This window comes from Dicentrarchus labrax, unplaced genomic scaffold (genome assembly GCF_905237075.1).
Source record: "Dicentrarchus labrax unplaced genomic scaffold, dlabrax2021, whole genome shotgun sequence".
Lineage (NCBI taxonomy): Eukaryota > Metazoa > Chordata > Actinopteri > Moronidae > Dicentrarchus > Dicentrarchus labrax.
This window is the reverse complement of record NW_026136712.1, coordinates 8299937-8315766: the sequence shown is the minus strand read 5'-3', so window position 1 is coordinate 8315766 and position 15830 is coordinate 8299937. Positions and strand designations below refer to the sequence as shown.

The window sequence follows — 15830 nt, the reverse complement described above, 5'->3', positions numbered from 1 at the left end:
ACCAATCTAAAGAGCTTGGTTAGTCTCCATAATCTACTGACAGATTCACAATGAGTTGAGGCCATCTGTCTAAATGCTGCTTTGATTGTCTTGTGGCGTCTGTCTTTCATCTTGTTACCACAGATTATGCGAGAGTGAGCAATTCATCAGTCGATCAGCCACTGTGCTCCTATGCCCCGACACACATCAGTGCACAGGGGTGCTGACATAAGTCCCTACCCACTTAGACGCATACAAAACCACACACACAGGAAGCAGCTACTGAAAGCTACTGTATAAGTAGCATTTTTATACGTGCATACCGTCAAATGTGACGCCTCGGTATGTTGATTGAGAGATTTATAGCTTCATATAAGCCAGTATCTTTGTCATGGCTTGTGTTTCTTGAAATTAAGTCCATATTTCCCCAGAAAAGTCTCGTACCTCCTCTCACAAAAAGGCCTTTGAAGCATTGTATCCCCTACCCACTTCCTGGTGACGCTTGGTTTTCTCATTCACTTTACTGAAGAGGATGAACACTTTCAAAGTGTTTTTTCCATCTGCCTTTCAATCCTGGCAACATCTGCCATTGTGAGAAACTCTAAAAAGCTTTGAATCCATTTCAGTAGAAAAACAGTGCCCTCACCCTGTTCTCTTCTGTGCCATAAAACAGCCCAGCAAATTCAAATACAACCTGGTCTTTTCACTGGCGGTATCCTTTGTTTACAGTAAGTATGAATGTGATGGTTTTATTGATGTTTAAATGCTAAATGTAAGCTGCAAGCTAATTGGAATAGCATGCTATCTGCTATTATAGTTGGTCAGAGTGTGGTACATAAGTTCACCTTGAGGGCACTTGTGCAATCATAGCAACTACTCTGCAACGTTATGCAATGATCAGTAATTGTGCAAGTTGTGGTTGCTAACTTCTTGGTTTCCCTTACCAAAGTACTAGAATTAAAATAATAAATTAGCATAAATTAGCTCTGCAACCTGTGTCCAACCTGCCTCACTGTGTGGCTCCACTGCAGATAGGAAATACCCCACATTCCTGTTAAGAGCCCAAGTGCCATGCATCCTCACTCACTGCCTACTGTAGCATGATAGACATCAGAACCACTGTTGTGGAGGTCAGGCTGGTTGTAATACAGTATATCATCATTCACTCTGTAAGATTAACCCATAATAAAAATAATCATTTGTGTGGTTTTTAAAATTTGGGCGAGCTGAATCTAAAGCTCATACGCTTAAGAAAGATGTATTAATGCTGTGCCCTTAATAAATAAGGGCACAGCATAAAAAAAGCTGCTTAAGAGATATACAGTAGCACAGACAATCAGAGCAGGTCAGAGGTCAGTCCTACATGCTTTGTCTGTCTCTAGGCGCAATCATTTCTCTACTCTACCACTCAGCCGTCTAAGCAGGAGAGATTTAATTGGTAACGTGGAACCAGGGCAAAAGCAGAGAAAGTTAAAATCCACAGCCAAAACTTCCTCCACTCCTGCTTTTTCATAATAATAAGTCTCAGATCTTTCTCACAGTGAGAAATGACTCCCATGGAAGTCATTAGGAGATGATTAAAGGATTGGCCTGGGCTACTGCTATTAAGTGTTTCCTACTGTAGATTGACATGTGGCTTTCTATCTCACAATATTCAAACCCCCGACCCGCTGCACGTCACTTCACACCCACACATTTCTTACAAAGCAGTCTGCACAGGAAGAGAAGTAACGAAAAAAGGAGCATGATCTTTTCAGGTCTTGCTATCAAATAAAACCTCCAGGCGACTGTTGCTGGCACCTGTAACAGTCCTAACACATCAAATGTTGACGGTCAGTGCTGGTGAATATAAATGTTCAAAACTTCTGTATGCTTTCGTTAGGGCTGGAAATGTTTTACCACAGTGTTAACATGAGCTGTGGCCTCCTGCCTTCTTCTGCAGATGACCTGGTATGTATCAAGGCAGAGAGAAGAGCAAAATACAACAACAGATGGAGAGAGATGAAAAAAGCAGAGACTTTATGTCATATTGGGAGTAGATGAAAGGAGCAAAGGGATAGAAAGGGAGGAGTAAAAAAAACAAAAAAAAAAACAAGCTGCACCAACTGAAAGAGCAAAAAAACCAACAGGAAATCCATTGCAGCGAGAGAATAAACAGCCTGACACTGCGTGGAGGGAAGATGGATGTGGAAGAGACACATTTACTTTCTCGGTCAAAAACAGTTGCCTACCTCGTGCATGCATGTCTAAACAACATGTGACACCCATTTGCATAGTTTCACTGTGTGGGCTTGCAGCAGGGTTAAAAAGTGCAGGACTATGTGTGCATAAGTGTGTATACGCATGCATGTTTGTGCTTGTTAATTCATACCGAACATCTGCATTCGTTTACCTGAGCCGTAAGGGGAGGTTTAGTTTTGGTGAAGCTGCAGAGACAACAGTGCATGTAACCCTCCCGTCCGTGTGTGACGACAACGGCTCGGACATATCTTCAGATACTTTTCTCGACAACTACAAAATGCTCTGCAGATTGTTAAACAGCAGCTTTAAACCTGCACTAACTGGCTGTTGTGGTCACATAGGGGCAGTGGAAACAAGCTGTATACATGTTCACCTTTCAATTTGATGTGCTAAACCTGCTTTCCAAACAGTTTACAGACTCGGGTGCTGTTTGTGTCCCAATGAATCTAACTCCAAAATTCCCTCTCCTTCTAGCTCTGTGAAGGGAAATATCTGTCTCTTTAGATGCTAAATGCTGCGCTATGTTCACCGGCTAGTTGCTAACTTTGTCTGCTTTTATTGTACTGCCTGCTGTGTCTGAAAGCAACAGTGATAAGAGCAGTGAGACTGAACTAACAGTACACTTACAGGCCATAAAACCAAAACAATGAACTGAAAGATGCTAAAACGGGTCGGGTCATAATTTCCTGTGGGTTTGTCACTACGAGTGACCACTTTCACATTACACTCAGTCGTCTGATCCATTGTTAATACAATAATACTGATTATAGCAGCTTTTAGTTCTCTGAAAATCAGTAAGAAACAAAAATAAGAAAAACATGTCAGTAAAAGCTTAGGCTAAAATCATTTCACATTCATTTATTACCTCTTCAGATTAAACAGTAAGAAATCACTGGCAGCTGTGGGACAATACAGCAGAAATGACTAATGGAAAAACTCCCTAAAGAAAAAGCCCGCGTTGCCATTCGTCACTCCAACTGTTCCAACACCTCGTGGCACATTCAACTGCCAAAAGTGCCACTGGAGAGAGTATAATGGTTTCTCAGCTCCTGCGCCGGGTATGGGACTTGTAAGGACCGAGCAGAGTTTTCTCAGCAGAGAGGATGTCTGGTTCCCATCTGCCAGTCGAGTGTTATAAAGTAGTAGCTGGTGACAGACTGCAGGATGAAGCAGGATGATGAAGATGAGAGAAGATGAGGGAATGAAAGAGAGAGAGGCAGAGGAACAGCGATCAAAAGGTAATAGAGATATAAAATGTGGCATCTGACATAAATGCAGCATTATCTGTATGAAAATGATTTATAAACCAATAATGATGAAGCACAGCAGTCCTACAATCCCTTCTGTATTTCAGTTTATGTGCTCCAAATTAGCTGCAGTGTTAACCTAAAAAACGCTTTCTAAGTTTGCTTATTAAATAAGAGCCTTTGAACTAGCACAAATAGACCCTTTTTCACAGCAGCCATTTTTGACATTAAATAGTAGGGTAAACACAGGTGTTACTAATTATACTACTTTATGCTCTGTTCCATTTAGTGTAGCAGAGCCTTTCCAGTGAGCCAACATGTACAATAGCAGCACCCTGACTCTGTTTGACCTGAATGGAATAAAACCTTAATTGGTATCACTGCTAACAACTGTGTTTACCCTATTATTTCACATCAAAATGGCTGCTGTGAAAAAGGTCTATTGCAGAGGCAAATTGATCCCTTCGGGCCAAAAACAGCAAAGACTTTCCAAGCAACCAGGTTCATTCAGCGTTGCTAACACTGATTACCTCCAATTAACTGCCTGAAGGTATGTTAGTTCCATTTTCTCACAAAATGTGAACTGTTCTTGCCTTTCACGTTGCTATTTCATATGCTTCATATCCTTTGTCTCTCTCACTCCTTTTTGTTTCTGTGTACACATGTTGTTTTTCTTATTTTCCAAACCCATTGTGTTGCTCAATCAAAACAAGAATGGCCTCCAGAAGCACGACAGATACACCTGCGCTGACACAGCACTCATGCATATCAATGACAGTGACACAAAAGAGGAAAAGCAAGTTCATACCTGCGTGCTATTTTTACTACTGAATAAAAATAATTATCTCTTTTCTTCTGTCCTTTCTTTTTAACTTGGTGTTGTGAAAAGTGAAAGCATTTCCTTTTTGTTACATGTTTTCTTTGTGTTCTGGGAATATTTTGCTGTCACAGTTTCACTCTGTATTTCGTTATCTCCTCTCAACATTATCTTCTTATGCAGTAGAGTAATTGAGGCCAAAGTGTCCTCAAGTCCCCAGTGCCCTGAGGAGATTTACCAGGTATTATAGATTATATTAGAGGTGCAAAAAGAAGTTTAATGGACCTCACAGGGCACGTATAGGGTAGACTTCTACCCCTGGGATGAAGCACTGATGCACAAGACAAACCAGTGCTCTAAAATGAAGAGTACATCGCTGTTGAAGTCCATGTACAATCTTCTAGCAGCAGTTCTGCCAAAAACTACAAACAGACTTCCAAAGCATCCACGAAGAACACCGAAAAGGCAGAACTCCAAAACACTTTTGTAACAAAACAGGGAAAACTCAACTTATAATTATGGCTTATATAATGGAGGTCAAGTCTTTTTAAAGTCTTTATGAGTACTACCAATGTTTTTACTGAAGTCTAACATGACTAAATCAAAAGTGAACAGTATAGCAGCAATGTCGTGTTTCTTGACTACAGGCATTATCACCCTCAAACTACCAGTTTTGGGCCAAAATGCAGAAAAGATAACAGCAGGGGAGTTGATCGACCACATGTTGACCACATCTGTAGAATAAGGAACATTGTAGCCTATGAGTCATAGGGAAACACCCTGTTTTCAAAAAACACTCACACTTATTTATCCAAGGAAAGCTGCCAGAGCAAAGTCTCCCTCCACAACCCTGTCTTCTAGAAATCACAGGAGAAAAGTAATGCCACCCACGTTACATTCCTCATCAACATAATGCCAAATGTTCACTGAAAATGTATTTTGAATCTGTTTTCCCTTCAAAATCTGTTATTGCAATACAAATTGTCCTTGTGGAAACTAAAGCATGATTAAGGTTTTTTGTGGTTGGCAGCACTTTGTTAAAGTTTAGCAACGATTGTGGTCATGGTTAAATATTGAAAATATCATAAATGACTTTAAGCATGAGACAGGAAGCATTTATTTTATCGCGAGTTAACCCCAAACCGCAATCTTTCTCTAACAATAAAACGGCAATAATCCGTGTCCATAATCCAGCGTTTGAGCATCTTTCAACTCATTGTTATGGTTTTACGACCCCAAAATGTCACTGTTGTGGTTCAATGCTTCTATCAGCATCCTTCCCAGCGGCACCAATATTTTTCAATAAAAATAGCTCTAAAAACTGACTATATGCTACATGCCCAACACCACACAGCTGACACACAAAATTAGCAGTTAGCTGGTGAACATAGTGGAGGATTTAAAAACAAAACTCCGGAGTTGGTGGAGACCAAAACCGAGCTAAAAAAAGAGCGAATATTGGACGTATTGATCAGGTATCATCACCTCAATGTTTGACCAAAGTGCTTTTTTTTTAACCTAAATATAACTTCAAACGGGATTGGTAAATCCTCAGCTTTGTACAATCCCCATCCACCCTGACTACATGCTTATATACTATACTTTCCCTCTGGTATATAAACTTAGCCTATTCTTCATCAAATAAAAAAATAATTAATTACTGAGAGACAGCTTTGCCCTCATACATATTCACACAGTCTTACATTGATTACTGAGCAGATCTGGAGGTTTCTCAAAGGCACTGTATTGATGGAAGAATGGAAAGCATCTCTCACTGACTTTCCCACTATAGTCATTTCTAGCCAAGGATTTAAACCAGCAATGTTCTGCTCTCACAGGCTACAAGCTATGAGCAAGCACGCAAATCCTGATTCATTTTGTGGCGAAATATTTCACTAAAACTGTCAAAAACTGACTTGTAGCTTCATCATTCGACAGTCACAATAAACATTTATATATCCTGGGTCGCTAGTCAAGTGTGAGATTAATATTACTGAACCCACTCTAGAATATTCCTCACTGGTTTGCTGTACAAACACATGCCGCACACTGGACTTAACTGCACTGACACGGCTGATTGACTGTCGTGCTTTTGCTGTGAGACAGGACCTCTGATTATCACACATAGGCTTAAAGGTCATGCAGCCACTCCTCTTGTCATAGTGAGGCTTAATATAAACTCCGTCAGCCGTCACTTCACAAGGTTTTACTATATTTGAATCGTCTTTGTCTTCTAATGTAAGTCAGTAAACCCTGTTATGCTAAATTGCTTAAATCTGTAACTTCAGAATGGATAGCTGTTATATTATAAGGAGACTTCAACAAACAGTATACAGTAAACAGTATATAATGTTGTAAAGAGCAGCAGACATGGAAAGAGAGACAGAGTTGACAAGCAGGATGAGAAACAAAGAGAGCATCTCAGCTGACCTCCATATGAAGCTTCTTTGTGTTAGCTGCGTGGTGACAGGAAGGTCACCGTCACAATAAGTGTCTACTCAAGTATGGCCTCGCCTGGAGACATGAATAGACCTCCTCAGCAGCCATCCATCCCTCCCGCCATCCCTCCTTCCTGCCGTCCCTCTACGCAGCCAGCAGACTCACGCTGCGAGCTCTAATACAACAGCTTCCTCTGTTGGCTGGCCTTGTATGAAAACTTAATGGTAATTGCCCACAGATGCCACATGAGGGTAAGATAGCGGGGGGAGAGAGAATTGGCTCTGAAAAGAGGATTTAGTGGGAAAAATGGAGGTCATAATTGTGGTTTTCAAAGAAACACAGAGGAGTTATTCAGGATCTTCATAGAGAAGTCTGGAGTCTCTGAGGAGAACACTGGCCTTGGGACAGCATTGTCATGAAATGGACACCGAAGAAGAGTTTGGAGACCAGTATATGCCACATAATGGGCAGATTAAAATTCCTTTTTGACAGGCAGTTTGATATTCATACAGGCTTTTTGTTACAAGTTCAAGCAAAACACAATGGGTTTCTATTGAAGGATTTCCCTATGCAAAATGTCAAATTAGAAAAGTTTAAAAAACAAAATCTCTCTGACATTACTCCATATTTTCCTCATTGTCAACAAACACCATGAATATACTAAAGCGTGTTAGTTTATCTCTCAAAACTGTGTGATTTTCCAACCTGTGACCGGCATGTAATGACAGCCGGACACTGTAGTTTTACGGGAGTAAAATTTGTTAGGGACTGTCTCCTGCTGCATATTAATTGCATTTGTTGCTCGAGTGACTGTACTGCGGCGGGGCAGTGTATGTGGCGTTGACACAAAATTAACTACAGTGCATGTTTTCATGGTAGTGAAGGAACATGTCGCCCAGGGCAACAATGTGGTCCGTTTAGGTAAGGCTTCACCTAAACACCCAATACTAGTAGAATCATATCATAGTTGGTTTTGGTCTTTTCATTGGACTTGTTGCCAAGAACATTTGAAAAAAAATTGTGTTTTGATAAAGAAATTGTGTAATGTGTTGCTGAAGACAATGGGATAACTGTTCAAATCAATAGTTTCCAACCAGGGGATAATTTTGGAGTTGCCAGGGGGCACATGGAAAGATTGCATAAGAGCAGCTAATTTGAAAAACATAAATTATGATTTGATCTGATTTTTTTTTTTTTTTTTATCTGAGTCAGCTGTACTAACTGAACACCATTGCAACTGAGAGTACATGGCAATCAGTTAGCAAGCTTAAAGTAATACATAGTTAGCTGGTTACAATACACTGCATTAAGTAATGGATAAACCTTTGAAATAGTTACCTAAAAGCAATCCAGTATCTTTCCCAGTGCCAGTCAGCTCTTCAAAGAGTCTTCATTCCTCAGACAGTCAAACCCTTTTCATGCAACGGTGAATATTTCAAAGTAAAAGCATGACAGTACATCTGCCCATTATTCATCAACCCTTCATTTGACGATCCACTCGTGACCACTCAGTGACCCGAGTGTCCATGCTTCCACTGTACAGTCACTGATCTTTCACTATAACCCTCGTCAACCCGTTTGATGCACAGCACTGTTTTTTGTACTGTTATGGACTCCTACAGCCGTCCTATTTCTGTCTCTATCTCTAGACTGGAAAAGGAAAATTAAACCAGCAACACACAGTGGTGAGCGTGTGACTTAAGATTAATGGAATCCAAAGAGGATTAGTAAATGTATATGCAAATGTAACTGTAAGTGTATATGCATAACACAGAGAGCAATACAACGGATGAGTATCTCTGAAATATGATGATCTACTGTTTGCTTTTTTTTTTGTTCTGTGAAGTAAAAATAGAATGTGCGTGTGTGAACTTGCTTTGTAGCTTTTCTTTTGTGATATTGATTTGTGCGAGTGCTCTGGCAGCATCCGTCACGCTGATGGGGCCATTCTGGTTTTGATACAGCATGATGATGTGTGTGTGGGGGGGAAATAAATAAATACAGAGTGAGCCTAACACAGTGACAGAAAAAAAACACCCAGAGACATGATGAGAGAGAGAGAGAGAGAGAGAGAAAGAGAGAGAAAGAGAGAGAGAGAATTAAAGAAATCCCTGTCCAGATTGTTGGGGATGAGCTCAAATCTTGATCTTTTGGTCTTTCGGGGGACAGACAAACTGCAGGACAGACGCAATAACTCCTGCCATCACCTGTCAGTCAGCTCTGTTCCAAAAACCTAGTAGCGGTCCTGACACTGCTAATCTTTCATGCAGAATCTCAAAGTGTGCCCAAATCACGCATTATACAATTGATGAAAATGACAAAAAAGCTGCACCGTGATGTCTGTTGTTTGGCAGCAAAAGGATTTCACTTTTCATAGCGTGCACTGAAGTTATTTCCTCGCCCGCGGCAGCTGGAGAACGCACATCTGCTGAAGCTATGACGTCACTGTCAATCCATAATTTGTGCAACCAGCGCTACTTAGTTGCAAAATAACCACAGAAACCTCCACACATGTGTGCACATCAAACCTGTGGTTCTGATGGAGCTGTGGTTTCTGCCACAGTGTCAATCAATAAGCATGGTGAAGACAACTGATGAAAACTTCGTAAGTCAATTATAACATCAGAATTCAGGTATCCAGTAGCTCAGACTGTCAGCATACAAAGATATATGAAAGTACACTCTCCTTGGTTGAATTACTCACAACTGACAGACACATTCTTATAACTTGTTTAATACTCAACAGTCGTCCAAATGCCTCCATTCTTTCAAAACATGAAGACATAACTCCCCTTGCCTTTCCCGTCTCTTTCTATTCAAAATTCCTAAAAAGAGAAAAGAAGAAAAGGAGAAAAACAACGTAACCAAAATGGTACCAATACTTTTGGATATGGGTTATGTCCCTTAGGAGGAGTAGAACAAATCAGACATTTGCAGCATTTTAAAGCTGAGTAAGATATTGAGAGTATCTCCTGGTACAACCTGACAGTTATACATGCTGTTGTTTCCTGCTTTTGTTAAACTTGAGTCAAAATTCTATTTGAATTTCTTGACAGGCAGATCCTAGATGAAAAAAGGACTTGCGCAGTGACAAGTAGTGGCACAAAACACAAGAAAGATAAACAGTGCAGCTTGTAGGCCCTGAAGAAGATCCACTTGTGGGCAAACTGCCATGAAAAATGCATTGTGATAATGCTGGAGGGCTCCTGTAAAACCAAACCAGTTTTCCACCCTGATGCACCCGACGGAGGACTCTAAACAGGAAGGTGCATTTCAGTTCTAAGAGCAGCAGCCCATGAATTAAACCCACTACTGTCACTGCCGCTTCTTTTCTATCCAGCCTGTTCAAACACGCAGAACACAGAACGCTCAGTGCACCAGAGGAAAAAGACGAAGAGATAAAAACACACCTGCAAAATGTCACCGCGCACGCACACACCTACCATATTTACACCTACGTACACAGAGCGATGGTTCACACCAGAGGAGATATCTTCTGAGATGCTGTCAGCTTCCTGTTTAGAGCTACGTGTGATTGAGTGCGTTCTACTTTTGTCTTCAGACAATGAGAAAGACTTTCAGTTGTAATTTTTAAGTGTCAAAGTCAGAACACGTTTAATTGCAAAAAAGAAGTGATTTTCACAAGCAGTGCTGCTTTTCAGATCACAATTAAAGGTCCAGTGTGTAACATTTCAAAGGATCTGTTTGCAGGAATGGGATATAATATTAATAGCTGTGTTTCAGTAGTGCAGAATACACCATTTTGGGCCCAAAGATCTTCAGTTTGTAGATCGGACAAAACAAGATGTTTAAAATTGTCACCTTTGACTTGAAGCTTTTACATGCAAAATTAAAACAACTGGAGATTTGGTTGGTAAAAACAATAAATCACTCTGAATGTAAAGCCAGAGGTATTGGTTTGCAAAATTGAATCAGATTGCTATAATATTTGAATATTTTTTGCAGAAAATATTCCAGTGTTCAACAAATCGTGGTTACTGAAAGACTTGTGTTTTCCCTCCAAAATAAAACATTCAATAAGCAGCTAACAGTCTCTGTAGGCACTTCAGCAACAGTGGAACTATTTAGAGCCTTTATTTAAGTACTTACATCATCTAAACTCTATACCTAACTTACAAAAAAGGGCGGGAATGCTGGTAATGTGTACAAGAACAGAGTCTGTAAGCACCTACAAACTGATATGTGTGTCAGTTAACTCATCATTAACAGGCCACAGGTTCAAACCCTGGCCACTAATCCGGTCTCCCTAAGAAGGAACTCTGACTGGCTGTTCCAGGTGTGTGTGTATGTGTGTGTGTGTGTGTGTGTGTGTGTATGTGCGCTCCTGCCATCTGGCCCAAAAGTCTGCTTCCTACCACCTTTCCAAACAGGAAGCCAAAACAAATCCTTGATGACACGGGTCAGTAGTTTAATTGTCTCTTTGGGATTTCTGCACAGCCAGCAAAAGAAAGTGCCCCCTTTCATCTCAGCAGCCCCGGAGCCTGAAGCCCTCTCAAATCGATTTATCTCTCTAACCTGTGTGGGTGTGTGTGTGTGTTTGACTTGATTCATTACAGCATTTTAGAGTGTGAAATATAGAGGGGATTTTGCCAGTGGGTTAAAACGATACAGAATGCCTCTTCTTTTTCTTTTCTCACTCTCAACCCCCCCCACACACACACACACACAGACACTTCATTGGATCCAGATTGATAAAGCTCCCCAAGCCTTGGCCTTCCATACAGTAGAGAAAGACATCAATAAATGAAGATGAATCATGGGAAGGAGGAATTTGAATCTAAGGCTACCCCTGGCAATAAGACCCTGTGCTTGCGTGTGTGTGTGTGTGTGTGTGTGGCTTTATTCTCTGTCTGACACACATACACAAACACACACACCCACACAAACACACACACCTGTTCCTCTCACTTTCAGCATTTGACTCCTGTCATGACAACCTGACCACACAAGATTACAAGAACGTTTTAATTTGAAAGGCAACCAACGCACATGTGTAAAACTCTACCCTACTGACCAACGTGCATTAAGCGACACTGTCACCTATGGGTGTCCCCCCCCCCGTGAGACCCCACCCAGAAACCCCAGTGTGCTGCAGCGCCGGTAAAAGATAAATAAATAAATAAATAAACACACTGCAAAACCTGCACCGTGAACGACAAAAAGCGAGGAGTGCACAGACTCACAGCCGGTGTGAGAGGCGACCAGGCTCGGTGAAATACACCCAGTGTTCCCCCTCGCTTACCTTCAAACTGAGTCCGGTTCCTGCAGCCCAGTACGGCACCGACGGCTCCACCGGTGAGTTGCTAACGCCGGCCGGTCACTTCATAAGTTATATACCTGCCTCACATCCCGCGGGCACGAGGAAGAGTAGTTTCACTATCAGGCGCGAGCTCCAGATGTTAGTGAGGGCGGTGTTCGCGTGCCATAAAGATGTCTAATATCAGCCGAGTTAAACCTCTGCTCTGAGTGAGGCACACCGGCTCCTCTGCAGCTGTCCACCCGCCTCACCGGCACAGACTTTCGGTCTGACTGTGGAGTGACTGCCGGTCCGCCCACGCTGCTGCCGCTGCCGCCGCCTCCGCCGCCGCTGGATGAGAGGACACTGACCGACTGACTGCCGCTCCGCCGGCCGACCTCACGGTGCCGCCTAGTGGTGATACCGAGCAACTGCAGGGAAGAGTTAGGGCGAGTGCATCCTGTCAAAACAGGTTCGTTGTAATTAAGAGGTTTTACACAGTTCAGGAGTAGCAAAGACTGGTAATCTGTTTACTGTATTTTCCATCTATAGTATCTATCTAATCTAAAACAAAATATTAATATTGTGGATATTTTTTCTTTTACTCACTGGGTTTGCAAGTATACTTGAGTTCTTGAGGTCCATTGTGTAACATTTAGGAGGATCTATTGGCAGAAATATAATATAATATTCATAGGTATGTTTTCATCAGTGTATCATCACTTAGAAATAAGAATTGTTGTGTTTTCGTGACCTTACAATGAGTCATTTTTATCTGCAGAGGGAGTGATTCCTCTTCCGTCACGTTGAACCACCATGTTTCTACAGTAGCCTCGACAGACAAACCAAACTCTGGCTCTAGATACAGCCATTTACATTTTCTGGCCACAGTAAATTCTCCTACACAGTTGGAAGGTGGCCGCAGTTGGTTGCAATCTGCAACTTCGCTGCTAGATGTCACTTATACCCACACACTGGTCCTTTAAAACTTTAAGTATTACTCACTTTTTGCTCTTGACAGCAAATTTTAGTTTGAAGTATTGTCTTCATCACTGGAGATACTGTAGGTATTTATTGCGGCTTAAGTTAAAGCAGAATTCTGAGCTGTTTTAGATATTACACATCTTCAAAGATGTCTCATAACCTCAGGAATGATAATGCAACTTTAAACTCACCAAACTCTGTGGAAAAGAAGTGCCAGACACAATACACATGATTATTACTAGTCTACTACAGGACCAACAAACAGGGAAGCAAGTTTAAATACATATTAATTAGGAATATGTAAATGTTTTCCTCCATGTTTACTCAACCCTAACCCTAAACCACACTGTTTGTCATACTGACAAATGAGCATGGGCAGGTGAAAGTTAGGTACTGAAATGCTGAACAAACACATACGAACTGACCCATTTAAAAAAAAAAAAAAACATTAAATAAACTTCATGCATTGATATATAGCAGTGTCACTTTGTCCCTCTGGAAATGCTGCATGTGCCTTCTGTCTACTTTAGCCTGATGTTTTGTCCTGGAGACTCTCTCAGCATTGCTGGGCGGTGCTGCAGTTGTGGATTCCCGTGAACCAGTTTCCCCTGCAGGGTCGGTGTCCTGTTCCTTCAACCCCTCACCCACCTCACAGCCAACAACCACCTTTAAAGGGTTCATCTGACCACCATCACTCATCAGCACCGCTCACCACAACGTTCAGTCCCTGCAACAATGTGGTCGTCAGATGTGAAAAGATACGGCTCGGTACAAAGGATCATTTTCGTGGTTGTAGATTGTTCGCTATACAAGCCTGGCCAGGTGTTTCTGGGTGTGGTAGGGATGATTTTCCCCTTTTGGTGTGGTGATGAATACCTGAAAAATTAAAGGTTATAATTCACGCCTTATGGCAATAGACGTTTTTAAATACAGGCAGTGCATCTGGCTGTACCATCATGAACTCATTACTTTGCTCAGGGTGTAACATGACTTGCAAACTCAAATCATAATTACACAAATGCATTCCAGCGTATTATGATGAAAGTCATCAGTACTTACTTCTGTGAATCATTAATAACAATTGCAGTCATTTTGGCAGGAACACGTTGTTTATCTTTGGAAGGATGCTGCCAAAATGCCTGCAAATGATTTCCTAAGATTCACTTAAGGAAATCCCAAACAATCAGATTAAATCACATTTACCCCCCAGTTGCTTTATCTCACAAGAACCATTGAGTTCAGTGTTTTATCACATACTTGATTTCCACTTAAAAAAAAAGAAAGGCAAAGAAAGAAAGAATGAGACACTTATCTGTATTTCTGACCAGTTTAATTTAAAAAAGCATCTGGTTTTCTGCAATAGCTCTACCACTGCTAGTGAAACAGATGTGTGTGTGCACATATGTAAAAGAGATACAGTATGTTTTTACTGCTTTGATCTCTGCAAGCAACAAGGAGCATCACTAAAAACCTTGCTACCTTTAGGTATTTTAACTTAATTTTGAATACACATAATGCAGAAATGTGCATAGTGTGTATATGGAAGGGAAAGATCAAGCTTGGGAGAAGTGGAGATTTTCACTAATAGCATCATAGGAGCATTGCTTCCCCCCTTAATGTCTGTTAGTAGTACACTGGGAGTGGGGTAACTGGATGGAGCACTACCATTAGCCACTCACTCTTACATAGGCAAGTGAGAAAGACCTGCGCGAAAACTACAGGCTAGGTGTCATGGGATGGGAATGTCGTCAGTCACATGTGCCACCTTTACCTGTTAGCTTCAGTGACAGGGGCAATAACTGCTCAGCTTGGTAAACAGGACTCACCATTTGATATGTTTGTCATGATTTTGGCCATTTGTAACTCCACTCCTCATGTGTGATTTGGGCTCTGCAAAGTGATTGTTACATTATCTATTTTAGGTTGATATTAGGGTTGAGCTGAGAAATCTATATGAATATAATGAATATAATATAACACAATAACAAAACAGCCCATCCTGTTTAACACAAAGTACTGGTTGAATTAAAACAAGAATGCTTAAATAAAAAAATACATGATTCATGTGGAAAGTTTCAGACAAGCCTTCCAGAAAGCTATCATTGGTGTGAGTGAGTGTGTGTGTGTGTGTGTGTGTGTGTGTGTGTGTGTGTGTGTGTGTGTGTGTGTGTGTGTGTGTGTGTGTGTGTGTGTGTGTGTGAAGGTGTAAGTGAGGAATGGGTAAGCATCTGTGTCTGTTGTGTGTCCTGAGCATTGCAGAGAGACTGTGTTTCCTCCTTCTGCCTGTTTAGGTCCAAGTTGCTCGGTTACATTCAGCTTTAAAGTCCTGGAGACCAGCACAGGAAACACTCTTGGCAAACTTTCTGACAAACCGGCCAGTGCTGGGAGGGACTGGGCCTGAGCTTTTATACATGTGAGTTACCAGTAAAGACAGGAGGAAACCGCCTGTGCTCGGGTCGAGTGTCTTTGGAGGTTTGGTGCATTTTTGTTTCAGTTTTAGATTATTGTTTGTCAGCCGAACTTTCAGGATGTTTGGCAGGTTAAACCATTTACAATACACACACACACTCACTTCACACAGGTGCATATATACGTACATACAAATGTCTGCCTAAATGCATCTTATGCAATGAAGGCTTGTTTCTAAATACTATTTACTGCAACACTCTTTGCTCTTTGTTGTGTTGCACACTGAAAGAGAGTCACATTACGTGCAGGACATACAGAGAACTGCTTTCCTTTTGTAAAAACTGATTACAATGCGTAGCTGCAGGAAACAAGCTTTAAGGATAATCAGCTGCGGCAGAAAACAGGAGAGACTTGCAAAGGTACGTTTCATGCTTTAGGAAGCTTTTATAGACTTTAC

General features: G+C 41.3%; 1 protein-coding gene across 3 annotated transcripts in view; it reads right to left on the bottom strand.

Annotated features, from left to right (window-relative positions):
- Positions 1-12313, bottom strand: part of rhbdf1b (rhomboid 5 homolog 1b (Drosophila)) — a 35386-nt gene extending 23073 nt beyond the window's left edge. For all 3 annotated transcript variants that reach the window (XM_051417288.1, XM_051417291.1, XM_051417290.1), the window contains exon 1: positions 11987-12313. The gene's annotated coding sequence lies outside the window, so the exon portion shown is untranslated. The remainder of the gene's footprint in view (positions 1-11986) is intronic.
- Between the last annotated feature and the right edge of the window lie 3517 nt (positions 12314-15830).